Source organism: Panthera onca, chromosome A1 (assembly GCF_046562875.1).
Source record: "Panthera onca isolate mPanOnc1 chromosome A1, mPanOnc1 haplotype 2, whole genome shotgun sequence".
In the NCBI taxonomy this organism is placed as follows: Eukaryota; Metazoa; Chordata; class Mammalia; order Carnivora; family Felidae; genus Panthera; species Panthera onca.
Window position 1 is genome coordinate 57,417,091 of NC_138339.1, and position 17,052 is coordinate 57,434,142.

The 17,052-nt window shown below is 41.2% G+C and overlaps 1 protein-coding gene across 9 annotated transcripts in view; it reads left to right on the forward strand.

Moving 5' to 3' along the window:
* TENM2 (teneurin transmembrane protein 2) overlaps positions 1 to 17,052 on the forward strand; it is a 1,291,685-nt gene that overhangs the window by 41,591 nt on the left and 1,233,042 nt on the right. For 6 of the 9 annotated variants that reach the window (XM_060634958.3, XM_078446587.2, XM_078446588.2 and 3 more), the window contains exon 1: positions 10,352 to 10,844. The exons of 1 other annotated variant lie outside the window; for it this stretch is intronic. The gene's annotated coding sequence lies outside the window, so the exon portion shown is untranslated. Of the gene's footprint in view, positions 1 to 10,351; positions 10,845 to 17,052 lie in introns of those variants that run through there. 2 more of the 9 variants (XM_078446599.2, XM_078446603.2) reach the window with 1 other exon arrangement.

A 17,052-nucleotide genomic window follows, 5' to 3' on the forward strand; every position in this document is an offset into this window, starting at 1 on the left:
ATCCTTTAACGGCTACTTTGTTTATTACTTGCCCTTACCTTGACTGTTTGGTCTTTTTCATAAAATGGAAGTGAGGGCCATGTACCCTATGTCTGGTCTGTTCTAAGAATAGGTGGTCTGCTCATAGCGGGTGTTAAATGTTGCCTAAGTCTGCGTACCCTAGGATAAAGGCTACTTCTCTGTTTTCCATAGAAACTGCTTTGTGGAACTGGCTCCTCTCTCCACCTGGCTTGCCAGAAGACCAAAGGCTCACTGATAATACTAATCCTCTCTGACAATTAGTTGGCAACCTTTCCTATTAGAATATCTTTGAAGTGTTCCTGGTTGCGGGTGGGGGGTGGAATTTAGGCTGGCAGGAAAGGACACAGGCCTTTTAATCTCTCTTCTGACTACCTTATTTCTTAAACTTCGTTGCACCATGGAAGGCATTCTGACCCTCTCAGTCACTATAACATAATCACATGGAACTTCCGAGTGCTTTTGGAAGCCCGATGGTGGAGGTTGTCTCCTTACCAGAGAAATACTGTTGGGGAAATGTAGTGAGCCCTCCATTCTTTTTATAACTCACATCCTCACAGGTTTCTGGGTGAAGCACTAACCTGCTCTTAACCTGTTACTTCTCTGAGCATGTTTGTTGATGGCTGTGAACTGTTCAAAGTCTTCGCGGAAGAAAAACAAAGAAAAATAGAAAGCTGAATTCCAACCCATTTACTACCTTCTATTTGAGCCGGCTCACTGTACATTCTGCCTCTCAGAACATGGAGTGTGTGAGGGGACCACGGCAGCGAAGGTTCCTGAGGCCTCTTGAAAGCACGTACAAATGAGAGCAACTTCTGAACCTTTTTGCTGCTCCTTAACAGAATTGCACACCTTGAGAAAGATCTTTCGTGATACTGCTGCCATCCCTCTACTCCTTCTTCCCTCCTCCCAACTCCACCATGAACAGCTTACTTTAAGCACCATCTTTTCTGCTGGAGAGGGCGGACGCTTAAACCACCTTGGAAACCACTGGTAGCACTTAGGTCCTGATGCATGCCCTTTCCATGGGTTAGTTCATTTCCTGTCACAACAACCCTGATGAAGTGTTAGTGCCATTTCTTTGAGGAAAAACTGAGGCTTAAGGAGGTCCCATAACTTGCCTGAAATCACTGAGTCAGTGGATGGGGAGGGTCAGATATGCTCTTCTGCATTCCTCCCTTGTCTCTGTGACTTTGGCATCCTTGTAGCTCCTATTTGCAAGGAGTATTTACTTATTTATTTATTTACTTACTTACTTACTTATTTTAATTATATCAGCACTACTGAGAAACCTGCAACCAGGAAGACAATAATTTTTTTTTTCATTTTTTATTTTATTTTATTTCTTTAATGTTTATTTTTGAGAGACGGAGGGAGAAACTAGGGGAGAGGCAGAGAGAGAGGAGGACCAAGGATCCAAAGTGGGCTCTGCACTGACAGCAAAGAGCCTCACATCAGGCTAGAACTCATGAACTTTGAGATCATGATCTGAGCCAAAGTCAGCTACTCAATGGACTGAGTCACCCAGACACCCAAGGAACACAATAAACTGTGTACACCTGCCTAACTGGATTCTAATCCCTGTACCAGATACCTATTCTCAGAATAAGCTTGCCCATTTCAGAAACTACACATTTCGTTTATCTCATTGACATTTTAATTACTGGGTGGGGGAGGGGACACAGCTGAAGCATGCAGTGAGTTTCAATGGCATTACTTTGCTCCACCCATGATGTTTGGCAATCAGGAACCTGCTACTTGGGAATTTTTTGACATGGCTTTCAACAGGCTGGGATATGTAACTTTGAGAGAGAGGAAGAAGAGAAGAAAGAGAAGGAAGAAGAAAGAATATTTGATTTTTTTTAATGAAGCACCTACTATATTCTGGGTACTGTTAGTTGTCTTCTATGTATGGTTACAAATAATGCTCACAGCAAATCTCGAAGAGATTTTTTTCTTTGCCCCCATTTGATAAATTCAACGATTGAGGTTCAGAGATGTTAAATAATAAGGACCAAGGTCACACAGTTAGTAAGGGGCTGACATGATCTGAAACTATCATCTGAAGCCCTTGCTCTTTCATTCTATCAAGAGGCTTTTAAAGAAATAATATGACAGTTGCTTTTAGCCAAAGGGAAATTGGAGGTTCATGACCCAGGACTTCATTCTCACAATGGTGCCATGTCATTTGATAGTAATGAGGATTTTAGGGGCCTGGGTCTGTGGACAGAATGTCAGGTGATCCTGTGAGTATTAAATATAGATCTTCACTTTGGAAATGAAACTAAATCACCCTTGCTATGTGAATTAGTTTAACCAATAGGACATGTTGGCTCATTTGCTTTCTACTTATTAATCTATTAGAGAGTTACCAGACATATAAGGGTAAGATTTAGCTGGAATTTCTCTCTCTTACTTCCCCTTATTGTCCTCTTTGCTCTTTCCCCCTATCCTTGCTCCCAGCATCATGGCCAAATTAGACAGCGTCAATTACAAGCTGTCTAATGACCTTGGGTGGTCATTTAACCTTTCCAGACTTTAGTTTCTTTACAAAGTGTTTATAGCAATGGTCTCTCAAACAGTTGTTTTGAGGAGAAAATGACTTAATGTGTACAAAGTAGTTTCACAATACCTAGACTATAGCAAGCTCTTAGTGAAAGTCCGTGTTATTCCTCAAACCAATAGGCGTCAATCTAGACCTGTTGCAAGGAGCTCAGGGTCCTTTGCTACGAAGCAAATGGAATTTCCCCGGTAGAAGATATCACTAATTTTCATCATGATGCCCCTCTCTTGTATGATTATGTTTAAAATATAATTTTATATTTGTTTTCAGGGACTTTGTTTCTTATTCCATGCTTAGTGGCATCCTGTCTCTCTTTTTTCTCTAAAAATAGTCCCCACACCATGTCTCTGTGAGGGCACGTGAGCTGCTGAGCAACCTGGGAGAATAACAAACCTGGTAATGTGGAAAACTGAGGGACAAGGAAAAATAACAATTATGTAGCCCTCACCAAATGTTTCTCATCTTGAAAGTGCTTTGAAAACATTAACTAATTAATTAATCAAAAAGAATTTCTACCAATCAGTGAAAACGCTCCTTACAATGTTTTTAAGCCTCTTAAAAAGTATTATTTATTCAATGATGTTATCTCTTCAGCTTTTCTTTCTTTCTTTCTTTCTTTCTTTCTTTCTTTCTTTCTTTCTTTTCTTTCTGAGAGAGAGACATTTCAGGAGATTTTGCAGAATCTCTGCACAATTATCTCCCTCTTCGCATCCCAGAAAGCATGAGCATGGGAACATACACACAGACACAAAATTTTCTTTTAGAACCAAACCCCTTGACATTAAACACATTAAAATATTATATAAGATTCTTTAATCTACTCTGCTGACCAGCTTTTTATTGACCTGACAGTAAAGTCAAGACTAGAATTTCTGTTGAGTGTCAAGTATCAACGTGACCTATTACATCTTTGTATTTTCCTGTCTTCCCTCCCCCCCCCCCACCTGGGAGCCCCCTAAAAGCTGCAACTTTGTTGCCATATTCTTAGAGTCTAGCTACTGTTAGTGCTTCCCCAACCTTAGCCCTATTCTCTAGCCTACAAAATGTAACTTAATCTCTTTGTGACATAGCAGGAGAGTAGTAATAATAATCTTATGTTCATTAATTCAGCAGATATTGAGCATCTGACATTCATTTATTTATATATTCCTATAGCATACACTTTTTCATTGCAAGTCTTTGTGTGAATCATGGTGATGGATTCAAAGATGATCCAGACAGGGTTATTGCATTCAAGGAGTTTGTTGTCCAGCAGGAAAAATAAGGCAAGAACATAAATAATCTTAATATAAGGGGGACACGATGTACACCTTCAACGAGGTTCCTTTAGAAAGATGGGAGAAGAGTTCTGGCTGGGGCATTCAGGGAGGAATTTTGGAAGGAGGTGACACCTGATGGGGGTCTGAAAGAGGAACTGGCCTATGGAAATGAGGAAGGAGGAGGTATTGTTCCAGACAGAATGAAACTAAGAAGGGAAACCATGGAGAAAGGAAAATCTACTTGGATGGGAGTCACTGATTTTGACTTAGAGCTGAGGTGCTGGGAGAATGTTAGAGGGCGTAATCTGGGAAGTGAGGTTTGGCTCTGTTTGGAAAATGCATGGCATGTACAGCACTCTATTGTGTCTCCATCAGCAATAGCCATTATTAATCAATCTCAGCACTCAGCATAATGTAGATCCTGTGGATGTGGCCTCCAAAGCCCTCTTGAGACCCCGTCCAGTAGTCACTGCTAATCAAATGAATCAAAATGCATTCGTTCAGGAGAGGAAAAACACATGCCACTTCTGAACCACAACATGGAGAGCCGTTCTTTTCTTTTCTTTTCTTTTCTTTTCTTTTCTTTTCTTTTCTCTTCTTTTTTAATCTTTTCTTTTCTCTTCTTTTTTAATGTTTATTTATTTTGAGAGATAGAGACTACTGGTGGGGAGGGGCAGAGAGAGGGAGAGAGAGAATCCCAAGCAGGCTCCACACTGCTAGCACAGAGTGGGACATGAGGTTCAAACCCAGGACCTAATGAACCCAGTGGGGTCATTACCTGAGCCGAACCAAGAGTCGGACACTCAAGTGACTGAGCCACCCAGGAGCCCCCACAACATGGAGATTTGAAACTGATAAACTGAAAACTCTAGCCTTTACTTTTTCGGCATCAGATAATAATCAAGCATGGATTCAGAATCAACATCATTAATAACATTTGCTGGTCTACATTATTGTCCTCTGAAGATACTCGAAGTTCTGTTGAAATGTGGGTATTTGGAGACTTACCCATGTATTAAATTAAGACTTCAACATATTTTGTATAAAATTCACATTTTGTCTCCTGTTTTTTAATTATCTGGTTATCAGTTTCTGCTTCACGTTATTATTTTCTAACAAGAGCAGCTTGCCTGTTATTTTCTGATTCTCTATGGGTTTGTAAATCCAGACCTGTTAGAATACTACATAAAACTCAAGCACATCGGCTCTGAGCAACTGTGTGAGGGGTTTTCAGGATTGAAATTCCAATGCTATTCCATCTATGTGAGCTGTTCAGACATCATTTCTTTTTATCTGACTGATTTCTGGAAAGATGAATGATTACTCTACAAGATGCAATCTCCACACTTAAGTTACAGAACCAAGACTACCATTCCTTATCCTTTTCTATAGAAGATCTTATGCAAAAATGCAAATGCTGGCACATGTGTGAACTACTCGGCACGAGCTTAATCTAGCTGGTTGAGATCACATTTTGAAGGGTCTTTCCTGTCCTCTCTTAAAAGCAGAAAATCATAGCTTCGACTGAATCTTCAAAAGGATGTTGACAGATCCTGGAAACAAACATGGCAAACTGCAGTGACTTTAAAATGCGCGTTTTGTCTCTCCTTCTAAGTTTCCCATCTTTAAGAAAGTAAGAATCTTCCAAAGTGTATACCCTGTAAAGGTTTCTAGGAAATCGAAGGGAATATCTGTCGAGAGAGAATGATCTGGGAAATGGTTGACAAGTTCCTTGCAGTGCTACTTACCGGCAAAAGGAATAAGGCATATCAAAGGAGATGCAGAATCCATAGCTCCAATGACACCCTTTTGGATGGGTTCCTCCCACTAGGCTCCATATGCATCACTTTTCCAATTTGCAGAATAAACTAAATCATGTTCCTTTAGAAAGGCTGTCTTACATGAGTTTAGTTTCCTAGGAGGATAGCAGTATCACTATACACAGAGTGTTGTGCACACCAAGTGCAAAGAAGCCTCCTCCCTCACCCCACCTCTCCCCACTTCCAGTTCCATGTGCAGAGGAATGTCAGAAGTTCAAGGCAGCAGAACGTAGAGTTCACCACACAGGTTTTGGCATCAGACAGACCTGGACTTGCACCCTAGCCCTATTACTCCCTGGTTGTATGCCTTTGCCGTAAGTGGCTTGCCTTTCAAGAGCTTCTGTTTCTTCATCCATAAAATGGGAATCATGACTGTACCTTCTTCAGAGAATTGCGATGGGCGATAACAGCAGCAATCTCCATGAAAGCAGTCAACATTTCAATTATTAGGGGACTTCTCAAAAAGCTTTCAAGTTCACATCCCAGGGCCAGAGTAGAATGTCCGCCAACATTCCAAGTTTTCAGCACAGTTTTCCTTGAAGATTGCCCTTCATGACTTTCTTAATGGGTTATTCTCATCACGAGTTAAAGATTCTGCTGCTCTCATGAGAAAAATCAAACTAATGTATATGTAGGAAGGGGTTACGGAGAATCCCAGAGAGCTTTCTGCCTCCTGAAACATTCTCTAGGGAATAAATTTATTCTTAGAGTGAAGGAAGGAGGGGGTAGTATTTAACATCTTCTTAACAATCCCTCACTCATTTTATTCATCAGATTTCAGTGCAGGGCAAGTTAATAGCCAAACAAATACAGGAGACAAATCCATAGTCAAGGACTGGTGTGTAGTTACAGCTGGTGTATGTGTCTATAGCTGCCAGGTATGTAAATAGATGAGTACAATTTCTGGATGTTTTTTGTGTGCACCTACAGAGAGGACAGAACAGAGAGATGAATACTAGAAACAGGGTAGAAAATGCATGGAATTGAGATATTTTTCCATATCTAAGCATCTCATTCTTCTAGACTACTAAGAATTCTCATAGGCTGGGAATCTCTGCAGAAGGCTACCTATAGATATCCCATTTTGCAGTAATACTCCAAAATGGAAAAATAGTTAACAAAAGCTTCCTGTTTGTAATCAAAGTCTCTCCTTGTCACTGAGCATGCCCAGTAGTCTGAAAGCAGAATTGTACAAAATGCAGTTTTTACTTTGCTCTGGTTTGTAACCACTGCTGCTGCTGAAAATTAGCAGGCAGGCAGGCTGAGGCATTGGGTTCAAGATGAGGCCTGTACAGGCAGAGGAACAGGGGCCTGAAGGGAGGTGGAGCCCAGAGGAATGGTAACAGGTAGGAAGGGTGGCGCCATAAGCTTTGCTGGTTTCACTGAAGCTGCTCCTTGCTGAGTGAGGACTTCCCTGGTCCTCCCAGCCAGAAACCTCTGAAGATCTTGGATACTCTTGTCTGCCACTCATGACATTCTATACCATGAGTTTGCAGTGAGGAAGTCCTGGGTTTAAAATCTACCTCTGCATTATGACACTGGCTGTGACCTTGAGCAAGTAACTTTCAGTCTCTGAATCTCATAATCCTTGTAATATTTGATGAGAGATAGAAAAGGCACAGCAGTGGCTCTCCCTTGGACAGTTCCAGATAAAGCTTCCAGCACTGTAGCATGGCTCAACTGTGAATCCCCCAGTGACCACCCCAATCCTAATTTCCCCTGAATTTCTTAAGTCAACCTAGGTGAAAATCCTAGCTCTGTGACTTTCTAGCCATAAAACATAGCGCAAGTTGCTTGTGTGTATGTGTGTGGAAGAGAGAGGGAGTTTAATGTCTGACAGGTACTATTGAATAAAATGTAAAATAAAAAATGGGTATATAACTTTGTCCCTGTAGTTTACAGTCAGGTGGATTTGTTTTTATTGGCTTAGTTTCCTTATCTGAAAAATGGGAATAACAACACTTTGCCAGAGTAAGTGTTGTTAAAGTTAACATAAGAAAAGTTCTGAGCAAGGTGCCTGACATATGGAGGGGGGGTGCTCAGTAGTAGGTTATGAAATCCTAGTGTATGCCTTCTCTGTTTTTGCAATTTTGAATTGTCTGTATCTTCCTTCATGCCATCCCCAGCAATCTGTCTACTTTATTTCCCATGAGCTGCTTTCATGTGGTCTGTGGCTGCTGGATAACACTAGACAAGCAGTAGAGCCTGAGGTCTGGGCTGTGGGCTTCAGTCAGACAGACCTGTGTTGGAGTCCTTCTCTGCCACTTATCCAGATGTGTGACCTTGGGCAAGCTACTTAACCTCTGTCAGCCTCATTTTGACTCGTCTGTTAAATGGAAAGGAAAACAGTTCCTACCCTAAGAATGATTATTCCTATTCCAAGAGTAGTTTGTGTGTGTGTGTGTGTGTGTGTGTGTGTGTGTGTGTGTGCATGTACATATGTGTGTGAAAGAAGGAGATGGATCAAGAGAAAGTTTAGCATCTGCCAGGCTCTATAAGGTTGATGGGAAATTACAATAGACAAATTTCCGTCCTCTTGGAGGTTACAGTCTAGGGGGTTGACTGCACTGAGGAGACATATACTATCAAAATCCTAGCAGAAAAGGAAAAAAAAAAGAGTTATATGATGCCATGATGCCATGAAAGCCCATGGTAAGGGGGATTTGACTCAACCAGAAAGGTCACAGATGGCTTCCCTGAAGAGGTGACAGTGGAACAGAAAGCTGAAGGACAAGTAGGAGTTTGTTAGATGAATGTGGAAGGAAGCTATCTTCCTGGGAAGCTCTCACTCAGCATCATTAGCATATGAGCATCATCTTGCTAGACTCTAAACTCAGAGTACTGGCATGTGTCTTTGTCATCTTCTGTCACCTCTAAGACAGCGCCTTGAAGGAAGTAAATGCTTAGTAAATATAAATATTTGTTGAACGAGTGGATGTTAGTAGGAAATCAATACATGTTTGTTGAATGAAATAAAAAGTAACTGCTATGCCCTCATCTCATGGCTTTATTTGGATTGCAGTTAAGGAAGACACATAATTTAGTAAAGACAACATGTAGCTTGGAGTCAAACAAACTACACCCCATCATTCAGACCCTTTCACCTTGGGGAAGTAACAGGACATCTCTGTTTCCGTCTCCTCCTGTAAAATGAGAATAAGCATAGCTTCTTTACAGGGTTATTTTGAAGTTTACTTATTTATTTTGAGAGAGAGAGAGCATGCACGTGAGTGGGGGAGGGGTAGAGACAGAGAGGAGGAGAGAGAGAATCCTAAGCAGGCTCTGCATTGTCAGTGCAGAGCCCAATACTGGGCTCAAACCCATCAACCCTGAGATCATGACCTGAGCAGAAACCAAGAGTCCAATGCTTAACCTATTGAGTCACCCAGCCACCCCTACAAGGTTATTTTAAAGATTATACTGGTAAGTATGTAACACCTAATAAAAGGGTTTGCCATTGTGTTGGACAATGGCAAATTGCAGGCATGCAGCTTTTCAAAGATTTGTAGGTTGCTGAAGACAGGCCAGGTACAGCTTGAAAGCCAGAGGGTGTTATCACCCAAACATCCACCGGGCCGTTTCTCTTGCTGGAAGTGTCTACAGCTCATCAGTGCACTGTGTTCCGTCTCTAGTGTCTGAGTCAGAGCACCAGGTTTGGATTCCCGGATCCACTGGTTGTCATTCACTGGCAGTTGGTAAAATATACTGGGACCTCAGTTTCCGCCTAGGGTTGCTCATATAGTGTTTGGGAAGGATAAAATCAGGTATTTCATGAGCATCAGGTAGCACAGAGCCTGCACAGGATAAGTAACCAGTATGTGTTAGCCGTTACTATTACCACTGACAGGCCCTCTGGATTTTCTGGCAACTACCTTGTAACTGAATGAGCTTTTCCTGGGCCGGGAATTACTTCCTTTTGGAATTTCCTTTATGAGGGGAAGAAAAGCAAATCCTCTCTGAGGTCTGTATGCCTAGCTTCCCAGCGCCACGCCCTCTCGGGCAGGTTCAGGGCCACGGAGCAGTCCAGGTGAGGCAGGTTAGCAGGGACTAAAGGCACTGGAACCTCCGCTTTTTTTCTCAAGAAGCCGCCCAACTTGGCTCTGCCCCCTCTCCGCGCTCCTAACCCTGGAAGGCGTGTTCTGGGTTCCAGCCCAGCACTGGGCATGCTCGCAAGTCAAGGCTGGCTTGGGTCGTCCGCAGGACGCGCCGGCTTGCTATTCCCCCCTGAGTGCAGGGACCCGGGTGCAGCTTCGGTGCGTCAGGTTTCGAAGAACTGAATCCTTGGTGCGTGCAGGCAGGGAACCGAGCCGCTCCTGGCCAACCCCAGAGCGGAGCTGAACTCTGCACCGCCCGGGGTTTGCGCACTCAGTGTCTGGTCTCGGAAACGCCCGGTCGGGGTTCTCTCTGCAGACAAAGGGGTGCACGTGCCCCAACGCCCCTCTCTCGTAGGCGTGAACCCCTCCCTGGTCCTGGGCTCCGCAGCCCCAGCAGCTACAGCCCCGGCGGCCGCGGCCTGTGCGCGCACTCGGGGCCCGGGGAATGGCTCACACCCCCCATTCGGGGGCTGCGCTGGCTGGCTGGCGGGCGGTGAGCGGCGGCTCCGTGTGTGTGTTTGTGTGTGTAGAGGCAGGGGGGTGGGGGGCGACGGTGCGCGCGCGCGTGCGTGTGTGCATGTGTGTGTGCGCGTGTGTCTGTGCGGCGCGCGGGCGGGCTCGTGTGTGCGCGCAAGGACTCGCGTGCAGGAGCCACTGGGTGTGCGTGCGTGTGTTATGGGTTTGATTCCAGAGCAGGTTGCACATTGGTCCTGGGTGGCTCGCAGGCTCAGGTCGTGCTTGGGCGTCCTCCTCCTAATCGTTTCCGAAGTAGCAGCACCAGCAGCAGCAGCAGCAGCAGCAGCAGCCGAGGCGGCAGCGGCAGCAGCAGCTTAGCTGCACAGCGGGAAGAACTGTGCAGAAGCGAGCACCGTTTGGGGAGTCCGGGGGGCGGGTAAGAGGGAGGAGGGGGAAAGCCTGTCTTGGTCTTTGGGATTATTTTTCCCCTTCTTTCCCTCTTTCCTGAGGGTGTGTGTTGCCCCCTCGAAGTGAAGGAATTTTGTTCCAAAGCGAGCTGGGACCGAAGACTCTAGGCTAAGTTATCTCTCTATGTAGATGGTGTCAGGGAGCGAAGCTACTGACCGAGCCGCTGGTAAATGTTTTTCACTTCTTACTCTTTAATGCTGAAGGCTTTTTTCCCCCCCTTTTCTTTCTTCCTTGTTTCCTTTCTGTTGCTCCTCATTCTGCAATCGCTCCTGAATCAGCTGCAGTTCTCTTTTCCCTCTCTCCTTACGTTTGTGCAGTTTGCAACTTGTTTCGTGGTTTTCTGTGTATTTTTTTTTCTCCTTCATCCTCAGATGAATGCTGGAACATTTAAAATCGGCACTTCGGGAGGTCATCATTAGTTGCATGAGTTTCAGGGGGGAGGGGAAAGATTGGTAGAGCAGACTGTTATTTCTCTGCAGAAGGACTGCCGGTTTCTCTCTAATGTTCATCGCAATTATAGGGATTTTTTTTTTTTAGGATGCATTTTAACGTTGCATTGATGTTTAAGGTTATCCTTCTTCAGGATTACAATGCATTTTGACTCAGTTTTGACAGCATGACAGATGCCAGTGATTCCAGGACTACTGTATGGTACATGCTGGCTAAAATATTCAAAATTGGGGGAAGGATCATTTGCATTCCAAAAGAGAATTTCTTAAAAATGCTGGTTTGCATCACATTGGTGCAGATTTGCAGGAGGCAATATAATAGACACCACTACTTAATGTTGCTTGCGAAGATAATAAACATGTAAGTGGTTTAGTGTATCACATACTGTCCTGTTCTCCAGTGATTGAGCTATTGCGAAATTTACTTAATAATAAATTTAGGGCTGTGGAGAAGAAGAGAGATTGCTGGTATGGTTTTATTCAAAATTGTGAGATGTGTATAGCAGTATCTAACGCCAAACCAGCCCTCTCTTAGATCTTACTTGAAGTGGCATCATGTCAATTGGGGAGGGGAAGGGCAGTTTCTACCATACACATGGAGTAAAATTATTTAAAATAGCCAGCATAATGCATGCAAATTGAACTCTAACTCTTTTCTGAAAAATAGAACTGACTCTGTAACTCTTGCTTCCAGGATCTGTTTTAAGTATTATTTAAAAATTAATATACAACAGTTCTTTAATGTGTTGCTATCATTTAAGTTCTTTGGAGGGTTCTTAGCTGTTACCATGTTTAATTTGTTTTGCTCTTTCCCCCCCTAAGTTTTCAGTTGCAGTTCAGTAGAGAAACTGATGGGTCAGTAAGTAAAGGCAAATCAGCAGTTTAAAAAGAAATCAGTTTATAGTTGTAAAATTTCTGCTAAGCCATGGGAAAATGAGCTACAATAATGACAACATAAATGTAGGGAGGGAAGTCTGGGATAGACCAGGTTGTATTTTTGATATGTATATTATTATCTTGAGGAGCTCTGAACTCTAGACTGAGATGAGAATATCCAGTTCAGGGGTACTCTGAGGCTCACAGATTTTATAAAGGGAAAGTACTGTTATTTAAGGAAGCCTGTTTTTGCTTTGTGGTTGCCACATCACGGAACAGCGGGTTACCTGTGTACAAAGAATATGTTTGCAGTAATACTGTTAAACTTTGTTTTAATGTAAACTTAGCTGCTGTTGGAAGAACAGCATAAAACAGTGCATGCAGCCTGTTCAGGACTGAAACAAACTGTAAATTCACTCAACTGGTCAGACCCTCTTTTTCATAGAGGAAATCCAAGACACCATGCAAATTCACCTGTTCTGGGTTGCCTGTGTTGACAAAGGCTTTTCTTGAAACTGTGGACAGGATTCCTGAGATCTGAAGCTTATTTCTACTTTTGTAGTTTGCTGATGGTAATAAGGCATTTTATTTAGAATGAAAGCTCAGCTTACTCATAGGTCCTTTGAGATGGCAAAATTGCTGTTCTAAAATATTTTCAAGGACCCTCGCTTGAATTTACCATTTTGATCAAGTTTGGGGAAGAGGGGGTAGGACTCAACTTCCATTAATTAGGATCACAGCTGTCTTTGAGTGAGCATTTGTTTTGTCTGGGTACCAAAGAAAAATGAATACATATAGTAAACTATGATCCTGAGAAGCCAAGTCTTCTAAAGCATCATGATTTTCTCATTCTAGGACCCAAACCAGAGAGCAGTTTACCCCATGATGAGCAGCTGTATTATTTCTTTGGCATATTCTACACACATGGGCACAAACACCTAACTGCCCAGGCTAAGGACTCATTTTATGCAGCCTATGGGGCAAGATTTCTAATTGTTATGTAATGTATTCAGAGCATGAATCCACTTAGGAAACATCACAGTTAGCTTCAGTACCAGCATCTTCACTAGCTGTGAAGACCGAGAGAGTTCATGGATTTAAGGAACATACTCTTTCCTACTGAGGTGGGTTTTTACCCACCCACCCCTCTTTGTGCTTCCAGTTTCCTGGCAACTTCTGAAAAGCTTGGAGAATTTATGTTAAAATATTAAACATACCTACATTTTGGGTGTAGTGCCTGGTTAGATGACTGTTCAACCAGTGGGATTTGTAATTACTCTTCTATGGGTCTGTGTGGTATAGTGTTTGTGGCCTGTCAGTGGTTTTATTATTAGTAGTATTACATTTTTCCATTGAATCTTAACTAAGCTCATTTTAATTTTCTGTGCCTTGTATTGATCTCAGGTTATGTATCAAAGTAATTCCATATTTTTATCATGCTTGTTGATAAATGAGCGAGTTTACTTTCAGTTGGTGTTTGTGTTGAATTTCTGCATTTCCAAACATCATGGAGAGAAGGTAACTTAGTTTGGGGGAGAAGGCTATATATAGAAAGAGACTGTTGGCTTATGGAACTTGACAGTCACATTTGCCTCTATTATGAGGGTTCCTATTTTCATTTTGATAAGAGTGGAGGTTTCTCTGCATGTATGAGGTGTTTATTATGCTAGAGCTACTGAATGTTTCTTAAAAGTAATTGCTATCCTTTTCATTGTGTAATTGAATGGAACTTTGAACTACTTGTGTGTTCTTAAGGAAAACCTGTATTGGCACGCTTTTCCTTTGTTTTCTATTCTCTGTAGACTAATTTTGAGAAGTGATTTTTGGTGAAATATGGTCAAGGTCATTGGCAAGGGCCTTTATCCCTCCCTACTTAAGAACTCAAACTTAAATTCAAAGTCAGATTTAAAGAGACAAAACTTACATCAAGCTACTACCTCAAATGGGGCTATGTGAAAAAGTATATGTTTTGTCTCTCATCACTTTGGGTAAAGCAAAAGTTTTGTTGTTAGTAGTGCTGATCTACTCACGGTCAGAAACCTCCATTCTGCCCTTACAGTGCACACACCAAATTGACAACCTTCAGGGGAGATGGCAAGAACGTTTTTTTGTTTTTTGTTTTTGTTTTTTGTTTTTTTTTTTTTTTTGCAGGGGGTTAGGAGGCAGGTGGGTGTCTTTTGATATGTTCCAAATAGAAAGGGACATAGCAGTGTTTCATAAAATGTGCTATAGTATCTAATTAGATAATACCTCATTTAAAATTTGTGAACCCAACAGAAATCTTAGAAGTCTTTTGTGGTGAGAGCAAATAGTAGCTGTTTCAAAGTATCTCTTTGTGCTACGTTCCTATTTTGCTTTATAAAAGGAACATTCACATTGTTCAAGACTTTGTTGTATTGGTAACATATTTTTTTAAATTCATTTGGATTATTTTCTCTACCTAACTAAGATAAAATACTTTTTTTTTTTGACTTAAGGTAATAATTTTAGCTGTGTTAAGAGTACCCTACTCTTGTTTCTGAAAGATTTCATAAAGTTGAAGAGGTATAAAATCTTTTCTATAAAATTCATGTTACTCAGTGCCCCAGTCTATTTAGTATACTATGTACTACAGTGTGATTTTGCACTTGAAATATTGCAACCTTTTCTTCTGAATTCTAATTAAGAAAAAAATGGCACACCTTGAGAAATAGTTTGTAAATAAAGTTCCTTCATTTTTGCTGAAGGACTTTAATTGGCCCACCTCCCCTAAATGTAGAATTAGAAGCCTTTTAGACCGAAAGGATTATCAGGGGGAAAAAAAAAAAAAAAGTACAGTTCTGTGCTGTTCGGCAGCAGTGTGCATGAAAAGAGAGCAGGCGTTTCAACTCTTTTCATGTAAGTTTAGTGAATAGATCTAGAGAGTGAATAATACAGTTGTATGTTAAAATGAAATCTATTTTCCCAAGTAAAGACTCCCCACGCCTCTCCCCGGACAATATGAATTGACCTTTGACTCTGGTGGAACAGTTTTCCTGTGTTCCTCATCTCATCACTGCTCTGTGGCTCCCACCAGAATATTGGTGATGGGTGCTAACGATACCGCATCTGTCTGGGGAAAGTGTGAGTGCTTGGTTTGGGAGGAGAGAGGTGATTTCTTTAAAAGTTGCCACTTCTCGGGCCTTGGCTGCAGTCCTTCTGGAGGAGGCTTTGTGCTTCTTGCTATTTATTTAGATCACCTGTGAAGACTACCCGCCCCCCCCCCCCAGCTCCCCCTTTCATTAATGTAGTTCAGCCGCGGGTTATTGTAATACAAACAGGATGCTAGATTTCTCAGTTTGGCTGTCCTTATTATTGTATTAGTTGGTGATTTCTGAAATGTGATGCAGATATGTAAAAGTTTGGAACTCGGTTTTCCAGAAGACATTCTGCTTAATTGTTCTGATGACTAAATGATTTGACTAGATAGGCTCAAGCCTGTTAAAAAAAAAAAATATTAGAAATTTTCTATGATCCATTTCTGTTCATATGGCTTTGGTAAAGTGCTTGTTTTTAACTTCTATAAAAGGGAGTTGTGGACTCTGTAAAATAAAGGACTTATTTATGAATTTGGTTCAAAAGAATAAATCATTTCTTTTGTTTATTTAGGTTCCCCCAAACTTCCATTGAAGGAGGCAAGGGTTAACATTGGAGAATAGAATTCATATGATGAAGATCAGACCGATACTAACAATAACATACTGATTTTAAATCTTTAGAGAGGACAGTTCTACAGAGGATTCTTTTGGGAAAAGCTTATGTTTAAATGTCATTTTTATTATTGCTTAGGATTTAACTGATACTCAGTGTTTTGACATTTCTCCTACTTTAATTACAGGAATAAGGGTATCTGTGGAGAAAAGAAATATATCATTAAGTAGAAATGATTTTGGCAAAGGTTAAAAAAAATCCCATAATGTAAAATAACCATTTTACAAATTTGTATAAGCTGCTTGCTATATTTGTGACACATTTTTTTTAAAGTGCCACTTGAAAATTGCATTTTGAATGTTAGAAATAGTCAAGTTGGGTTCTTAGATGATTTCTAAGAATGAAACTGAACTATTAGAGAAGATAGTTATGTCCATGCATATGGCTAAATAGTAGACATCTACATAGCTAAAATCATAGTTATTATTGGAGAACTCATTGCAACAGACTTTGTGATCTTAGCTGTGATAATTTTTCTGAACCATTTCAAATGTAAGAGTATATGGTTATATACTACACATTTCAGTAGATATTACTTACAAAGAACATGGGCAAATTAAAGCTGCAGGAAAGTATTTCAGTCTTTCAGTCTTTTTTTTTTTTTCTTTCAATAAACCATTTTTGGATTCCTAAGACAGGTCAGGTACTGTGCTCATATAAGAGCTAAATCTTATGGTAAGAGTAATTTGATGCCAAAAGTATGTCTAAGAAAGTAAATGGATATAGGGGAGCGTGCTTATTTTAAACTACAAGATAAAACTTTGTTCTTTGTAATCCTCAAGAATATATCAGAAAGGTGACTTAATTTAATTTTGCCTTAGGATTTGTTCAGGCAATAATTGTATACAAACATCTGCTCATTCTCCACCATCTATGCCCAGCTCATTTTCACTCATGTAGTTTGGTGTGGTATGACGCCTGAAATTGGAGATGCGAGTTCAAGTTTAGCACTACGTGCATGGATTTGATGGAAGTGTGGGGAAGGGCAATGTGAATGGCGGGAAGGGAATGCAGACCAGGGGGAAATGTATTCTGTAGGTGGCTACTATTTCCTCATGGTAATAATCATGCCATCAGTTTTATTTTTAGCCTGACCTAACTTCTTGAGAAGACACAAACTGCTTCTCTATATTTTAACCCTAGGAATAATAATGTAATTATTACAAAAACATTTCACAGTGGTTAGGACTCTGCAATTTGTGTGACCCAGCATCTAATTTTTCTCCTCTCTAATCCTGTTTATATATCCCCACACATAATCAGACTCAGTCAGATGAAACCAATTACTAAGGGGGGGAAATCAAATTTATTTATTATATT